The sequence below is a fragment of the Rhipicephalus microplus genome, chromosome 2 (genome assembly GCF_043290135.1).
Source record: "Rhipicephalus microplus isolate Deutch F79 chromosome 2, USDA_Rmic, whole genome shotgun sequence".
Classification (NCBI taxonomy): Eukaryota; Metazoa; Arthropoda; class Arachnida; order Ixodida; family Ixodidae; genus Rhipicephalus; species Rhipicephalus microplus.
In genome coordinates this window covers 199,277,122-199,286,737 of record NC_134701.1, presented here as the reverse complement: position 1 = coordinate 199,286,737, position 9,616 = coordinate 199,277,122, and the positions used below count along the sequence as shown (strand labels likewise).

The 9,616-nt window shown below is 46.8% G+C and overlaps 51 non-coding genes across 51 annotated transcripts; all 51 read right to left on the bottom strand.

Annotated features, from left to right (window-relative positions):
• Nucleotides 1-31: 31 nt before the first annotated feature.
• Nucleotides 32-109, bottom strand: TRNAV-AAC (transfer RNA valine (anticodon AAC)). The gene is given in 2 exon segments: nucleotides 32-67; nucleotides 73-109. It is a non-coding gene; the product is annotated as a tRNA-Val (tRNA).
• A 219-nt stretch (nucleotides 110-328) lies between these two features.
• On the bottom strand, nucleotides 329-401 carry TRNAV-UAC (transfer RNA valine (anticodon UAC)). Its single transcript has one exon. It is a non-coding gene; the product is annotated as a tRNA-Val (tRNA).
• A 73-nt stretch (nucleotides 402-474) lies between these two features.
• Nucleotides 475-547, bottom strand: TRNAV-AAC (transfer RNA valine (anticodon AAC)). Its single transcript has one exon. It is a non-coding gene; the product is annotated as a tRNA-Val (tRNA).
• A 72-nt stretch (nucleotides 548-619) lies between these two features.
• TRNAV-CAC (transfer RNA valine (anticodon CAC)) lies at nucleotides 620-692 on the bottom strand. The gene has a single exon. It is a non-coding gene; the product is annotated as a tRNA-Val (tRNA).
• Nucleotides 693-764: 72 nt separating this feature from the next.
• TRNAV-CAC (transfer RNA valine (anticodon CAC)) lies at nucleotides 765-837 on the bottom strand. The gene has a single exon. It is a non-coding gene; the product is annotated as a tRNA-Val (tRNA).
• Nucleotides 838-910: 73 nt separating this feature from the next.
• Nucleotides 911-983, bottom strand: TRNAV-UAC (transfer RNA valine (anticodon UAC)). The gene has a single exon. It is a non-coding gene; the product is annotated as a tRNA-Val (tRNA).
• A 71-nt stretch (nucleotides 984-1,054) lies between these two features.
• Nucleotides 1,055-1,127, bottom strand: TRNAV-AAC (transfer RNA valine (anticodon AAC)). The gene has a single exon. It is a non-coding gene; the product is annotated as a tRNA-Val (tRNA).
• Nucleotides 1,128-1,199: 72 nt separating this feature from the next.
• TRNAV-CAC (transfer RNA valine (anticodon CAC)) lies at nucleotides 1,200-1,272 on the bottom strand. The gene has a single exon. It is a non-coding gene; the product is annotated as a tRNA-Val (tRNA).
• A 73-nt stretch (nucleotides 1,273-1,345) lies between these two features.
• On the bottom strand, nucleotides 1,346-1,418 carry TRNAV-AAC (transfer RNA valine (anticodon AAC)). The gene has a single exon. It is a non-coding gene; the product is annotated as a tRNA-Val (tRNA).
• Nucleotides 1,419-1,637: 219 nt separating this feature from the next.
• On the bottom strand, nucleotides 1,638-1,710 carry TRNAV-AAC (transfer RNA valine (anticodon AAC)). The gene has a single exon. It is a non-coding gene; the product is annotated as a tRNA-Val (tRNA).
• Nucleotides 1,711-1,926: 216 nt separating this feature from the next.
• Nucleotides 1,927-1,999, bottom strand: TRNAV-UAC (transfer RNA valine (anticodon UAC)). Its single transcript has one exon. It is a non-coding gene; the product is annotated as a tRNA-Val (tRNA).
• A 71-nt stretch (nucleotides 2,000-2,070) lies between these two features.
• On the bottom strand, nucleotides 2,071-2,143 carry TRNAV-AAC (transfer RNA valine (anticodon AAC)). The gene has a single exon. It is a non-coding gene; the product is annotated as a tRNA-Val (tRNA).
• A 72-nt stretch (nucleotides 2,144-2,215) lies between these two features.
• On the bottom strand, nucleotides 2,216-2,288 carry TRNAV-CAC (transfer RNA valine (anticodon CAC)). The gene has a single exon. It is a non-coding gene; the product is annotated as a tRNA-Val (tRNA).
• A 73-nt stretch (nucleotides 2,289-2,361) lies between these two features.
• Nucleotides 2,362-2,434, bottom strand: TRNAL-CAG (transfer RNA leucine (anticodon CAG)). The gene has a single exon. It is a non-coding gene; the product is annotated as a tRNA-Leu (tRNA).
• Nucleotides 2,435-2,507: 73 nt separating this feature from the next.
• On the bottom strand, nucleotides 2,508-2,580 carry TRNAV-AAC (transfer RNA valine (anticodon AAC)). The gene has a single exon. It is a non-coding gene; the product is annotated as a tRNA-Val (tRNA).
• A 369-nt stretch (nucleotides 2,581-2,949) lies between these two features.
• Nucleotides 2,950-3,022, bottom strand: TRNAV-UAC (transfer RNA valine (anticodon UAC)). The gene has a single exon. It is a non-coding gene; the product is annotated as a tRNA-Val (tRNA).
• A 73-nt stretch (nucleotides 3,023-3,095) lies between these two features.
• On the bottom strand, nucleotides 3,096-3,168 carry TRNAV-AAC (transfer RNA valine (anticodon AAC)). Its single transcript has one exon. It is a non-coding gene; the product is annotated as a tRNA-Val (tRNA).
• A 72-nt stretch (nucleotides 3,169-3,240) lies between these two features.
• TRNAV-CAC (transfer RNA valine (anticodon CAC)) lies at nucleotides 3,241-3,313 on the bottom strand. Its single transcript has one exon. It is a non-coding gene; the product is annotated as a tRNA-Val (tRNA).
• Nucleotides 3,314-3,384: 71 nt separating this feature from the next.
• On the bottom strand, nucleotides 3,385-3,457 carry TRNAV-AAC (transfer RNA valine (anticodon AAC)). Its single transcript has one exon. It is a non-coding gene; the product is annotated as a tRNA-Val (tRNA).
• Nucleotides 3,458-3,530: 73 nt separating this feature from the next.
• On the bottom strand, nucleotides 3,531-3,603 carry TRNAV-CAC (transfer RNA valine (anticodon CAC)). Its single transcript has one exon. It is a non-coding gene; the product is annotated as a tRNA-Val (tRNA).
• Nucleotides 3,604-3,676: 73 nt separating this feature from the next.
• On the bottom strand, nucleotides 3,677-3,749 carry TRNAV-AAC (transfer RNA valine (anticodon AAC)). Its single transcript has one exon. It is a non-coding gene; the product is annotated as a tRNA-Val (tRNA).
• A 73-nt stretch (nucleotides 3,750-3,822) lies between these two features.
• On the bottom strand, nucleotides 3,823-3,895 carry TRNAV-AAC (transfer RNA valine (anticodon AAC)). Its single transcript has one exon. It is a non-coding gene; the product is annotated as a tRNA-Val (tRNA).
• Nucleotides 3,896-3,967: 72 nt separating this feature from the next.
• TRNAV-AAC (transfer RNA valine (anticodon AAC)) lies at nucleotides 3,968-4,045 on the bottom strand. The gene is given in 2 exon segments: nucleotides 3,968-4,003; nucleotides 4,009-4,045. It is a non-coding gene; the product is annotated as a tRNA-Val (tRNA).
• A 219-nt stretch (nucleotides 4,046-4,264) lies between these two features.
• TRNAV-UAC (transfer RNA valine (anticodon UAC)) lies at nucleotides 4,265-4,337 on the bottom strand. The gene has a single exon. It is a non-coding gene; the product is annotated as a tRNA-Val (tRNA).
• A 73-nt stretch (nucleotides 4,338-4,410) lies between these two features.
• On the bottom strand, nucleotides 4,411-4,483 carry TRNAV-AAC (transfer RNA valine (anticodon AAC)). The gene has a single exon. It is a non-coding gene; the product is annotated as a tRNA-Val (tRNA).
• Nucleotides 4,484-4,555: 72 nt separating this feature from the next.
• TRNAV-CAC (transfer RNA valine (anticodon CAC)) lies at nucleotides 4,556-4,628 on the bottom strand. Its single transcript has one exon. It is a non-coding gene; the product is annotated as a tRNA-Val (tRNA).
• Nucleotides 4,629-4,701: 73 nt separating this feature from the next.
• TRNAV-AAC (transfer RNA valine (anticodon AAC)) lies at nucleotides 4,702-4,774 on the bottom strand. Its single transcript has one exon. It is a non-coding gene; the product is annotated as a tRNA-Val (tRNA).
• A 223-nt stretch (nucleotides 4,775-4,997) lies between these two features.
• Nucleotides 4,998-5,070, bottom strand: TRNAV-UAC (transfer RNA valine (anticodon UAC)). Its single transcript has one exon. It is a non-coding gene; the product is annotated as a tRNA-Val (tRNA).
• Nucleotides 5,071-5,141: 71 nt separating this feature from the next.
• On the bottom strand, nucleotides 5,142-5,214 carry TRNAV-AAC (transfer RNA valine (anticodon AAC)). Its single transcript has one exon. It is a non-coding gene; the product is annotated as a tRNA-Val (tRNA).
• Nucleotides 5,215-5,286: 72 nt separating this feature from the next.
• TRNAV-CAC (transfer RNA valine (anticodon CAC)) lies at nucleotides 5,287-5,359 on the bottom strand. Its single transcript has one exon. It is a non-coding gene; the product is annotated as a tRNA-Val (tRNA).
• Nucleotides 5,360-5,432: 73 nt separating this feature from the next.
• Nucleotides 5,433-5,505, bottom strand: TRNAV-AAC (transfer RNA valine (anticodon AAC)). The gene has a single exon. It is a non-coding gene; the product is annotated as a tRNA-Val (tRNA).
• A 219-nt stretch (nucleotides 5,506-5,724) lies between these two features.
• Nucleotides 5,725-5,797, bottom strand: TRNAV-AAC (transfer RNA valine (anticodon AAC)). The gene has a single exon. It is a non-coding gene; the product is annotated as a tRNA-Val (tRNA).
• A 216-nt stretch (nucleotides 5,798-6,013) lies between these two features.
• TRNAV-UAC (transfer RNA valine (anticodon UAC)) lies at nucleotides 6,014-6,086 on the bottom strand. Its single transcript has one exon. It is a non-coding gene; the product is annotated as a tRNA-Val (tRNA).
• A 72-nt stretch (nucleotides 6,087-6,158) lies between these two features.
• Nucleotides 6,159-6,231, bottom strand: TRNAV-CAC (transfer RNA valine (anticodon CAC)). Its single transcript has one exon. It is a non-coding gene; the product is annotated as a tRNA-Val (tRNA).
• A 73-nt stretch (nucleotides 6,232-6,304) lies between these two features.
• On the bottom strand, nucleotides 6,305-6,377 carry TRNAV-AAC (transfer RNA valine (anticodon AAC)). Its single transcript has one exon. It is a non-coding gene; the product is annotated as a tRNA-Val (tRNA).
• A 72-nt stretch (nucleotides 6,378-6,449) lies between these two features.
• On the bottom strand, nucleotides 6,450-6,527 carry TRNAV-AAC (transfer RNA valine (anticodon AAC)). Its single transcript is given in 2 exon segments — nucleotides 6,450-6,485; nucleotides 6,491-6,527. It is a non-coding gene; the product is annotated as a tRNA-Val (tRNA).
• Nucleotides 6,528-6,745: 218 nt separating this feature from the next.
• On the bottom strand, nucleotides 6,746-6,818 carry TRNAV-CAC (transfer RNA valine (anticodon CAC)). The gene has a single exon. It is a non-coding gene; the product is annotated as a tRNA-Val (tRNA).
• Nucleotides 6,819-6,889: 71 nt separating this feature from the next.
• Nucleotides 6,890-6,962, bottom strand: TRNAV-AAC (transfer RNA valine (anticodon AAC)). Its single transcript has one exon. It is a non-coding gene; the product is annotated as a tRNA-Val (tRNA).
• A 72-nt stretch (nucleotides 6,963-7,034) lies between these two features.
• Nucleotides 7,035-7,112, bottom strand: TRNAV-AAC (transfer RNA valine (anticodon AAC)). The gene is given in 2 exon segments: nucleotides 7,035-7,070; nucleotides 7,076-7,112. It is a non-coding gene; the product is annotated as a tRNA-Val (tRNA).
• Nucleotides 7,113-7,185: 73 nt separating this feature from the next.
• TRNAV-AAC (transfer RNA valine (anticodon AAC)) lies at nucleotides 7,186-7,258 on the bottom strand. Its single transcript has one exon. It is a non-coding gene; the product is annotated as a tRNA-Val (tRNA).
• Nucleotides 7,259-7,330: 72 nt separating this feature from the next.
• Nucleotides 7,331-7,408, bottom strand: TRNAV-AAC (transfer RNA valine (anticodon AAC)). The gene is given in 2 exon segments: nucleotides 7,331-7,366; nucleotides 7,372-7,408. It is a non-coding gene; the product is annotated as a tRNA-Val (tRNA).
• Nucleotides 7,409-7,625: 217 nt separating this feature from the next.
• On the bottom strand, nucleotides 7,626-7,698 carry TRNAL-CAG (transfer RNA leucine (anticodon CAG)). The gene has a single exon. It is a non-coding gene; the product is annotated as a tRNA-Leu (tRNA).
• Nucleotides 7,699-7,771: 73 nt separating this feature from the next.
• TRNAV-AAC (transfer RNA valine (anticodon AAC)) lies at nucleotides 7,772-7,844 on the bottom strand. Its single transcript has one exon. It is a non-coding gene; the product is annotated as a tRNA-Val (tRNA).
• A 369-nt stretch (nucleotides 7,845-8,213) lies between these two features.
• On the bottom strand, nucleotides 8,214-8,286 carry TRNAV-UAC (transfer RNA valine (anticodon UAC)). Its single transcript has one exon. It is a non-coding gene; the product is annotated as a tRNA-Val (tRNA).
• A 73-nt stretch (nucleotides 8,287-8,359) lies between these two features.
• Nucleotides 8,360-8,432, bottom strand: TRNAV-AAC (transfer RNA valine (anticodon AAC)). The gene has a single exon. It is a non-coding gene; the product is annotated as a tRNA-Val (tRNA).
• Nucleotides 8,433-8,504: 72 nt separating this feature from the next.
• Nucleotides 8,505-8,577, bottom strand: TRNAV-CAC (transfer RNA valine (anticodon CAC)). Its single transcript has one exon. It is a non-coding gene; the product is annotated as a tRNA-Val (tRNA).
• A 71-nt stretch (nucleotides 8,578-8,648) lies between these two features.
• TRNAV-AAC (transfer RNA valine (anticodon AAC)) lies at nucleotides 8,649-8,721 on the bottom strand. The gene has a single exon. It is a non-coding gene; the product is annotated as a tRNA-Val (tRNA).
• Nucleotides 8,722-8,793: 72 nt separating this feature from the next.
• On the bottom strand, nucleotides 8,794-8,866 carry TRNAV-CAC (transfer RNA valine (anticodon CAC)). Its single transcript has one exon. It is a non-coding gene; the product is annotated as a tRNA-Val (tRNA).
• Nucleotides 8,867-8,939: 73 nt separating this feature from the next.
• TRNAV-AAC (transfer RNA valine (anticodon AAC)) lies at nucleotides 8,940-9,012 on the bottom strand. The gene has a single exon. It is a non-coding gene; the product is annotated as a tRNA-Val (tRNA).
• A 219-nt stretch (nucleotides 9,013-9,231) lies between these two features.
• Nucleotides 9,232-9,304, bottom strand: TRNAV-AAC (transfer RNA valine (anticodon AAC)). Its single transcript has one exon. It is a non-coding gene; the product is annotated as a tRNA-Val (tRNA).
• Nucleotides 9,305-9,521: 217 nt separating this feature from the next.
• Nucleotides 9,522-9,594, bottom strand: TRNAV-UAC (transfer RNA valine (anticodon UAC)). Its single transcript has one exon. It is a non-coding gene; the product is annotated as a tRNA-Val (tRNA).
• Nucleotides 9,595-9,616: the final 22 nt, after the last annotated feature.

Here is a 9,616-nt window from a genome sequence, read left to right as displayed (position 1 = left end):
GTATATATAAACTGTAAAAAAGAAGTACTCTTGTGCCTGCCACGGATCGAACCTGGGGCCTTCCGCGTGTTATGTTAAGCGGATGTGATAACCACTACACCACAAGCACAGCTGTGCAGCGCTCTGACGAATGAGTCTTTGTTCAATGACATATATTGAAACTGTAAAAAAATAAATGTTCTTGTGCCTGCCAGGGATTGAACCCTGGGCCTTCCGGGTGTGAAGCAGATGTGATAAACACTACACCACAAGCACAGCTGTGCAGAGCTCTCACGAATGGGTCTTTGTTCAATGAAGTATATTGAAACTGTAAAAAAAGAAATGCTCTTGTGCCTGCCAAGGATCGAACCTGGGGTCTTCCGCGTGTAAGGCGGATGTGATAACCACTACACCACAAGCACAGCTGTGCAGAGCTCTCATGAATTAGTCTTTGTTCAATGACGTATATTGAAACTGCAAAAAAAGAAGTGCTTTTGTGCCTGCCACGGATCGAACCTGGGGCCTTCCGCGTGTTAGGCGGATGTGATAACCACTACACAACAAGCACAGCTGTGCAGCGCTCTGACGAATGAGTCTTTGTTCAATGACGTATATTGAAATTAAAAAAAATAAATGCTCCTGTGCCTGCCAGGGATCGAACCTAGGGCCTTCCGCGTGTGAAGCGGATGTGATAACCACTACACCACAAGCACAGCTGTGCAGAGCTCTCACGATTGAGTCTTTGTTCAATGACGTATATTGAAATTAAAAAAAAGAAATGCTCTTGTGCCTGCCAGGGATTGAACCTGGGGCCTTCCGCGTGTGAAGCGGATGTGATAACCACTACACCACAAGCACAGCTGTGCAGAGCTCTCACGATTGAGTCTTTTTTCAATGACGTATATTGAAACTGTAAAAAAAGAAGTGCTCTTGTGCCTGCCAGGGATCGAACCTGGGGTCTTCCGCGTGTAAGGCGGATGTGATAACCACTACACCACAAGCACAGCTGTGCTGAGCTCTCATGAATGAGTCTTTGTTCAATGACGTATATTGGAACTAAAAAAAGAAACGCTCTTGTGCCTGCCAGGGATCGAACCTGGGGACTTCCGCGTGTTAGGCGGACGTGATAACCACTACACCACAAGCACAGCTGTGCAGAGCTCTCACGATTGAGTCTTTGTTCAATGACGTATATTAAAATTAAAAAAAAGAAATGCTCTTGTGCCTGCCAGGGATTGAACCTGGGGCCTTCCGCGTGTGAAGCGGATGTGATAACCACTACACCACAAGCACAGCTGTGCAGAGCTCTCACGATTGAGTCTTTGTTCAATGACGTATATTGAAACTGTAAAAAAAGAAGTGCTCTTGTGCCTGCCAGGGATCGAACCTGGGGCCTTCCGCGTGTTAGGCGGATGTGATAACCGCTACACCACAAGCACAGCTGTGCTGAGCTCTCACGAATGAACCTTTATTCAATGACGTATATTGAAAGTGTAAAAAAAGAAATTCTCTTGTGTCTGCCAGGGATTGAACCCTGGGCCTTCCGGGTGTGAAGCGGATGAGATAAACGCTACACCACAAGCACAGCCGTGCAGAGCTCTCACGAATGAGACTTTGTTCAATGAAGTATATTGAAACTGTAAAAAAAGAAGTGCTCTTGTGCCTGCCAGGGATCGAACCTGGGGCCTTCCGCGTGTTAGGCGGATGTGATAACCACTACACCACAAGCACAGCTGTGCATAGGTCTCACGAATGAGCTTTTGTTCAATGACGTATATTGAAACTGTAAAAAAGAAGTGCTCTTTACATGCAAGGGATCGAACCTGGGGCCTTCCGCGTGTTAGGCAGATGTGACAACCGCTACACCACAAGCACAGCTGTGCAGAGGTCTCACGAATGAGCCTTTGTTCAATGACGTATATTGAAACTGTAAAAAAGAAGTGCTCTTATACATGCCAGGGATCGAACCTGGGGCCTTCCGCGTGTAAGGCGGATGTGATAACCACTACACCACAAGCACAGCTGTGCAGAGCTCTCATGAATGAGTCTTTGTTCAATGACGTATATTGAAACTAAAAAAAGAAACGCTCTTGTGCCTGCTAGGGATCTAACCTGGGGCCTTCCGCGTGTTAGGCGGATGTGATAACCACTACACCACAAGCACAGCTGTGCAGAGCTCTCACGATTGAGTCTTTGTTCAATGACGTATATTGAAATTAAAAAAAAGAAATGCTCTTGTGCCTGCCAGGGATTGAACCTGGGGCCTTCCGCGTGTGAAGCGGACGTGATAACCACTACACCACAAGCACAGCTGTGCAGAGCTCTCACGATTGAGTCTTTGTTCAATGACGTATATTGAAACTGTAAAAAAAGAAATGCTCTTGTGCCTGCCAGGGATTGAACCTGGGGCCTTCCGCGTCTGAAGCGGATGTGATAACCACTACACCACAAGCACAGCTGTGCCGAGCTCTCACGATTGAGTCTTTGTTCAATGACGTATATTGAAACTGTAAAAAAAGAAGTGCTCTTGTGCCTGCCAGGGATCGAACCTGGGGCCTTCCGCGTGTTAGGTGGATGTGATAACCACTACACCACAAGCACAGCTGTGCAGAGCTGTCACAATTGAGTCTTTGTTCATTGAAGTATATATAAACTGTAAAAAAGAAGTACTCTTGTGCCTGCCACGGATCGAACCTGGGGCCTTCCGCGTGTTATGTTAAGCGGATTTGATAACCACTGCACCACAAGCACAGGTGTGCAGCGCTCTGACGAATGAGTCTTTGTTCAATGACATATATTGAAACTGTAAAAAAAGAAATGTTCTTGTGCCTGCCAGGGATTGAACCCCGGGCCTTCCGGGTGTGAAGCGCATGTGATAAACACTACACCACAAGCACAGCTGTGCGGAGCTCTCACGTATGGGTCTTTGTTCAATGAAGTATATTGAAAATGTAAAAAAAGAAATGCTCTTGTGCCTGCCAGGGATCGAACCTGGGGTCTTCCGCGTGTAAGGCGGATGTGATAACCACTACACCACAAGCACAGCTGTGCAGAGCTCTCATGAATTAGTCTTTGTTCAATGACGTATATTGAAACTGCAAAAAAGGAAGTGCTTTTGTGCCTGCCACGGATCGAACCTGGGGCCTTCCGCGTGTTAGGCGGATGTGATAACCACTACACAACAAGCACAGCTGTGCAGCGCTCTGACGAATGAGTATTTGTTCAATGACGTATATTGAAATTAAAAAAAATAAATGCTCCATTGCCTGCCAGGGATCGAACCTGGGGCCTTCCGCGTGTGAAGCCGATGTGATAACCACTACACCACAAGCACAGCTGTGCTGAGCTCTCATGAATGAGTCTTTGTTCAATGACGTATATTGGAACTAAAAAAAGAAACGCTCTTGTGCCTGCCAGGGATCGAACCTGGGGCCTTCCGCGTGTTAGGCGGACGTGATAACCACTACACCACAAGCACAGCTGTGCAGAGCTCTCACGATTGAGTCTTTGTTCAATGACGTATATTAAAATTAAAAAAAAAGAAATGCTCTTGTGCCTGCCAGGGATTGAACCTGGGGCCTTCCGCGTGTGAAGCGGATGTGATAACCACTACACCACAAGCACAGCTGTGCAGAGCTCTCACGATTGAGTCTTTGTTCAGTGACGTATATTGAAACTGTAAAAAAAGAAGTGCTCTTGTGCCTGCCAGGGATCGAACCTGGGGCCTTCCGCGTGTTAGGCGGATGTGATAACCGCTACACCACAAGCACAGCTGTGCAGAGCTCTCACGAATGAACCTTTATTCAATGACGTATATTGAAACTGTAAAAAAAGAAGTGCTCTTGTGCCTGCCAGGGATCGAACCTGGGGCCTTCCGCGTGTTAGGTGGATGTGATAACCACTACACCACAAGCACAGCTGTGCAGAGCTGTCACAATTGAGTCTTTGTTCATTGAAGAATATATAAACTGTAAAAAAGAAGTACTCTTGTGCCTGCCACGGATCGAACCTGGGGCCTTCCGCGTGTTATGTTAAGCGGATGTGATAACCACTACACCACAAGCACAGCTGTGCAGCGCTCTGACGAATGAGTCTTTGTTCAATGACATATATTGAAACTGTAAAAAAAGAAATGTCCTTGTGCCTGCCAGGGATTGAACCCTGGGCCTTCCGGGTGTGAAGCGGATGTGATAAACACTACACCACAAGCACAGCTGTGCAGAGCTCTCACGAATGGGTCTTTGTTCAATGAAGTATATTGAAACTGTAAAAAAAGAAATGCTCTTGTGCCTGCCAGGGATCGAACCTGGGGTCTTCCGCGTGTAAGGCGGATGTGATAACCACTACACCACAAGCACAGCTGTGCAGAGCTCTCATGAATTAGTCTTTGTTCAATGACGTATATTGAAACTGCAAAAAAAGAAGTGCTTTTGTGCCTGCCACGGATCGAACCTGGGGCCTTCCGCGTGTTAGGCGGATGTCATAACCACTACACCACAAGCACAGCTGTGCAGAGCTCTCACGATTGAGTCTTTGTTCAATGACGTATATTGAAATTAAAAAAAAGAAATGCTCTCTTGCCTGCCAGGGATTGAACCTGAGGCCTTCCGCGTGTGAAGCGGATGTGATAACCACTACACCACAAGCACAGCTGTGCAGAGCTCTCACGATTGAGTCTTTGTTCAATGACGTATATTGAAACTGTAAAAAAAGAAGTGCTCTTGTGCCTGCCAGGGATCGAACCTGGGGCCTTCCGCGTGTTAGGTGGATGTGATAACCACTACACCACAAGCACAGCTGTGCAGAGCTGTCACAATTGAGTCTTTGTTCATTGAAGTATATATAAACTGTAAAAAAGAAGTACTCTTGTGCCTGCCACGAATCGAACCTGGGGCCTTCCGCGTGTTATGTTAAGCGGATGTGATAACCACTAGACCACAAGCACAGCTGTGCAGCGCTCTGACGAATGAGTCTTTGTTCAATGACATATATTGAAACTGTAAAAAAAGAAATGCTCTTGTGCCTGCCAGGGATCGAACCTGGGGTCTTCCGCGTGTAAGGCGGATGTGATAACCACTACACCACAAGCACAGCTGTGCTGAGCTCTCATGAATGAGTCTTTGTTCAATGACGTATATTGGAACTAAAAAAAGAAACGCTCTTGTGCCTGCCAGGGATCGAACCTGGGGCCTTCCGCGTGTTAGGCGGACGTGATAACCACTACACCACAAGCACAGCTGTGCAGAGCTCTCACGATTGAGTCTTTGTTCAATGACGTATATTAAAATTTAAAAAAAGAAATGCTCTTGTGCCTGCCAGGGATTGAACCTGGGGCCTTCCGCGTGTGAAGCAGATGTGATAACCACTACACCACAAGCACAGCTGTGCAGAGCTCTCACGATTGAGTCTTTGTTCAATGACGTATATTGAAACTGTAAAAAAAGAAGTGCTCTTGTGCCTGCCAGGGATCGAACCTGGGGCCTTCCGCGTGTTAGGCGGATGTGATAACCGCTACACCACAAGCACAGCTGTGCAGAGCTCTCACGAATGAACCTTTATTCAATGACGTATATTGAAAGTGTAAAAAAAGAAATTCTCTTGTGTCTGCCAGGGATTGAACCCTGGGCCTTCCGGGTGTGAAGCGGATGAGATAAACGCTACACCACAAGCACAGCCGTGCAGAGCTCTCACGAATGAGACTTTGTTCAATGAAGTATATTGAAACTGTAAAAAAAGAAGTGCTCTTGTGCCTGCCAGGGATCGAACCTGGGGCCTTCCGCGTGTTAGGCGGATGTGATAACCACTACACCACAAGCACAGCTGTGCATAGGTCTCACGAATGAGCCTTTGTTCAATGACGTATATTGAAACTGTAAAAAAGAAGTGCTCTTTACATGCAAGGGATCGAACCTGGGGCCTTCCGCGTGTTAGGCAGATGTGACAACCGCTACACCACAAGCACAGCTGTGCAGAGGTCTCACGAATGAGCCTTTGTTCAATGACGTATATTGAAACTGTAAAAAAGAAGTGCTTTTATACATGCCAGGGATCGAACCTGGGGCCTTCCGCGTGTAAGGCGGATGTGATAACCACTACACCACAAGCACAGCTGTGCAGAGCTCTCACGATTGAGTCTTTGTTCAATGACGTATATTGAAATTAAAAAAAAGAAATGCTCTCTTGCCTGCCAGGGATTGAACCTGGGGCCTTCCGCGTGTGAAGCGGATGTGATAACCACTACACCACAAGCACAGCTGTGCAGAGCTCTCACGATTGAGTCTTTGTTCAATGACGTATATTGAAACTGTAAAAAAAGAAGTGCTCTTGTGCCTGCCAGGGATCGAACCTGGGGCCTTCCGCGTGTTAGGTGGATGTGATAACCACTAAACCACAAGCACAGCTGTGCAGATCTGTCACAATTGAGTCTTTGTTCATTGAAGTATATCTAAACTGTAAAAAAGAAGTACTCTTGTGCCTGCCACGGATCGAACCTGGGGCCTTCCGCGTGTTATGTTAAGCGGATGTGATAACCACTACACCACAAGCGCAGCTGTGCAGCGCTCTGACGAATGAGTCTTTGTTCAATGACATATATTGAAACTGTAAAAAAAGAAATGTTCTTGTGCCTGCCAGGGATTGAACCCTGGGCCTTCCGGGTGTGAAGCGGATGTGATAAACACTACACCACAAGCACAGCTGTGCAGAGCTCTCACGAATGGGTCTTTGTTCAATGAAGTATATTGAAACTGTAAAAAAGAAATGCTCTTGTGCCTGCCAGGGATCGAACCTGGGGTCTTCCGCGTGTGAAGCGGATGTGATAACCACTACACCACAAGCACAGCTGTGCTGAGCTCTCATGAATGAGTCTTTGTTCAATGACGTATATTGGAACTAAAAAAACAAACGCTCTTGTGCCTGCCAGGGATCGAACCTGGGGCCTTCCGCGTGTTAGGTGGATGTGATAACCACTACACCACAAGCACAGCTGTGCAGAGCTCTCACAGTTGAGTCTTTCTTCATTGAAGTATATTGAAACTGTAAAAAAGAAGTACTCTTGTGCCTGCCAAGGATCGAACCTGGGGCCTTCCGCGTGTTATGTTAAGCGGATGTGATAACCACTACACCACAAGCACAGCTGTGCAGAGCTCTCACGATTGAGTCTTTGTTCAATGACGTATATTGAAACTGTAAAAAAAGAAGTGCTCTTGTGCCTGCCAGGGATCGAACCTGGGGCCTTCCGCGTGTTAGGTGGATGTGATAACCACTACACCACAAGCACAGCTGTGCAGAGCTGTCACAATTGAGTCTTTGTTCATTGAAGTATATATAAACTGTAAAAAAGAAGTACTCTTGTGCCTGCCACGGATCGAACCTGGGGCCTTCCGCGTGTTATGTTAAGCGGATGTGATAACCACTACACCACAAGCACAGCTGTGCAGCGCTCTCACGAATGAACCTTTGTTCAATGACGTATATTGAAACTGTAAAAAGGAAGTGCTCTTGTGCCTGCTAGAGATCGAACCTGGGGCCTTTCGCGTATTAGGTGGATGTGATAACCACTACACCACAAGCACAGCTGTGCAGAACTCTCACGAATGAGCCTTTGTCCAATGACGTATATTGAAATTAAAAAAAAGAAATGCTCTTGTGCCTGCCAGGGATTGAACCTGGGGCCTTCCGCGTCTGAAGCGGATGTGATAACTACTACACCACAAGCACAGCTGTGCTGAGCTCTCACGATTGAGTCTTTGTTCAATGACGTATATTGAAACTGTAAAAAAAGAAGTGCTCTTGTGCCTGCCAGGGATCGAACCTGGGGCCTTCCGCGTGTTAGGTGGATGTGATAACCACTACACCACAAGCACAGCTGTGCAGAGCTGTCACAATTGAGTCTTTGTTCATTGAAGTATATATAAACTGTAAAAAAGAAGTACTCTTGTGCCTGCCACGGATCGAACCTGGGGCCTTCCGCGTGTTATGTTAAGCGGATGTGATAACCACTGCACCACAAGCACAGGTGTGCAGCGCTCTGACGAATGAGTCTTTGTTCAATGACATATATTGAAACTGTAAAAAAAGAAATGTTCTTGTGTCTGCCAGGGATTGAACCCTGGGCCTTCCGGGTGTGAAGCGGATGTGATAAACACTACACCACAAGCACAGCTGTGCAGAGCTCTCACGAATGGGTCTTTGTTCAATGAAGTATATTGAAAATGTAAAAAAAGAAATGCTCTTGTGCCTGCCAGGGATCGAACCTGGGGTCTTCCGCGTGTAAGGCGGATGTGATAACCACTACACCACAAGCACAGCTGTGCAGAGCTCTCATGAATTAGTCTTTGTTCAATGACGTATATTGAAACTGCAAAAAAAGAAGTGCTTTTGTGCCTGCCACGGATCGAACCTGGGGCCTTCCGCGTGTTAGGCGGATGTGATAACCACTACACAACAAGCACAGCTGTGCAGCGCTCTGACGAATGAGTCTTTGTTCAATGACGTATATTGAAATTAAAAAAAATAAATGCTCCATTGCCTGCCAGGGATCGAACCTGGTGCCTTCCGCGTGTGAAGCGGATGTGATAACCACTACACCACAAGCACAGCTGTGCTGAGCTCTCATGAATGAGTCTTTGTTCAATGACGTATATTGGATCTAAAAAAAGAAACGCTCTTGTGCCTGCCAGGGATCGAACCTGGGGCCTTCCGCGTGTTAGGCGGATGTGATAATCACTACACCACAAGCACAGCTGTGCAGAGCTCTCACGATTGAGTCTTTGTTCAATGACGTATATTAAAATTAAAAAAAAGAAATGCTCTTGTGCCTGCCAGGGATTGAACCTGGGGCCTTCCGCGTGTGAAGCGGATTTGATAACCACTACACCACAAGCACAGCTATGCAGAGCTCTCACGATTGAGTCTTTGTTCAATGACGTATATTGAAACTGTAAAAAAAGAAGTGCTCTTGTGCCTGACAGGGATCGAACCTGGGGCCTTCCGCGTGTTAGGCGGATGTGATAACCGCTACACCACAAGCACAGCTGTGCAGAGCTCTCACGAATGAACCTTTATTCAATGACGTATATCAAAAGTGTAAAAAAAGAAATTCTGTTGTGTCTGCCAGGGATTGAACCCTGGGACTTCCGGGTGTGAAGCGGATGAGATAAACGCTACACCACAAGCACAGCCGTGCAGAGCTCTCACGAATGAGACTTTGTTCAATGAAGTATATTGAAACTGTAAAAAAAGAAGTGCTCTTGTGCCTGCCAGGGATCGAACCTGGGGCCTTCCGCGTGTTAGGCGGATGTGATAACCACTACACCACAAGCACAGCTGTGCATAGGTCTCACGAATGAGCCTTTGTTCAATGACGTATATTGAAACTGTAAAAAAGAAGTGCTCTTGTACATGCAAGGGATCGAACCTGGGACCTTCCGCGTGTTAGGCAGATGTGACAACCGCTACACCACAAGCACAGCTGTGAAGAGGTCTCACGAATGAGCCTTTGTTCAATGACGTATATTGAAACTGTAAAAAAGAAGTGCTCTTATACATGCCAGGGATCGAACCTGGGGCCTTCCGCGTGTAAGGCGGATGTGATAACCACTACACCACAAGCACAGCTGTGCAGAGCTCTCATGAA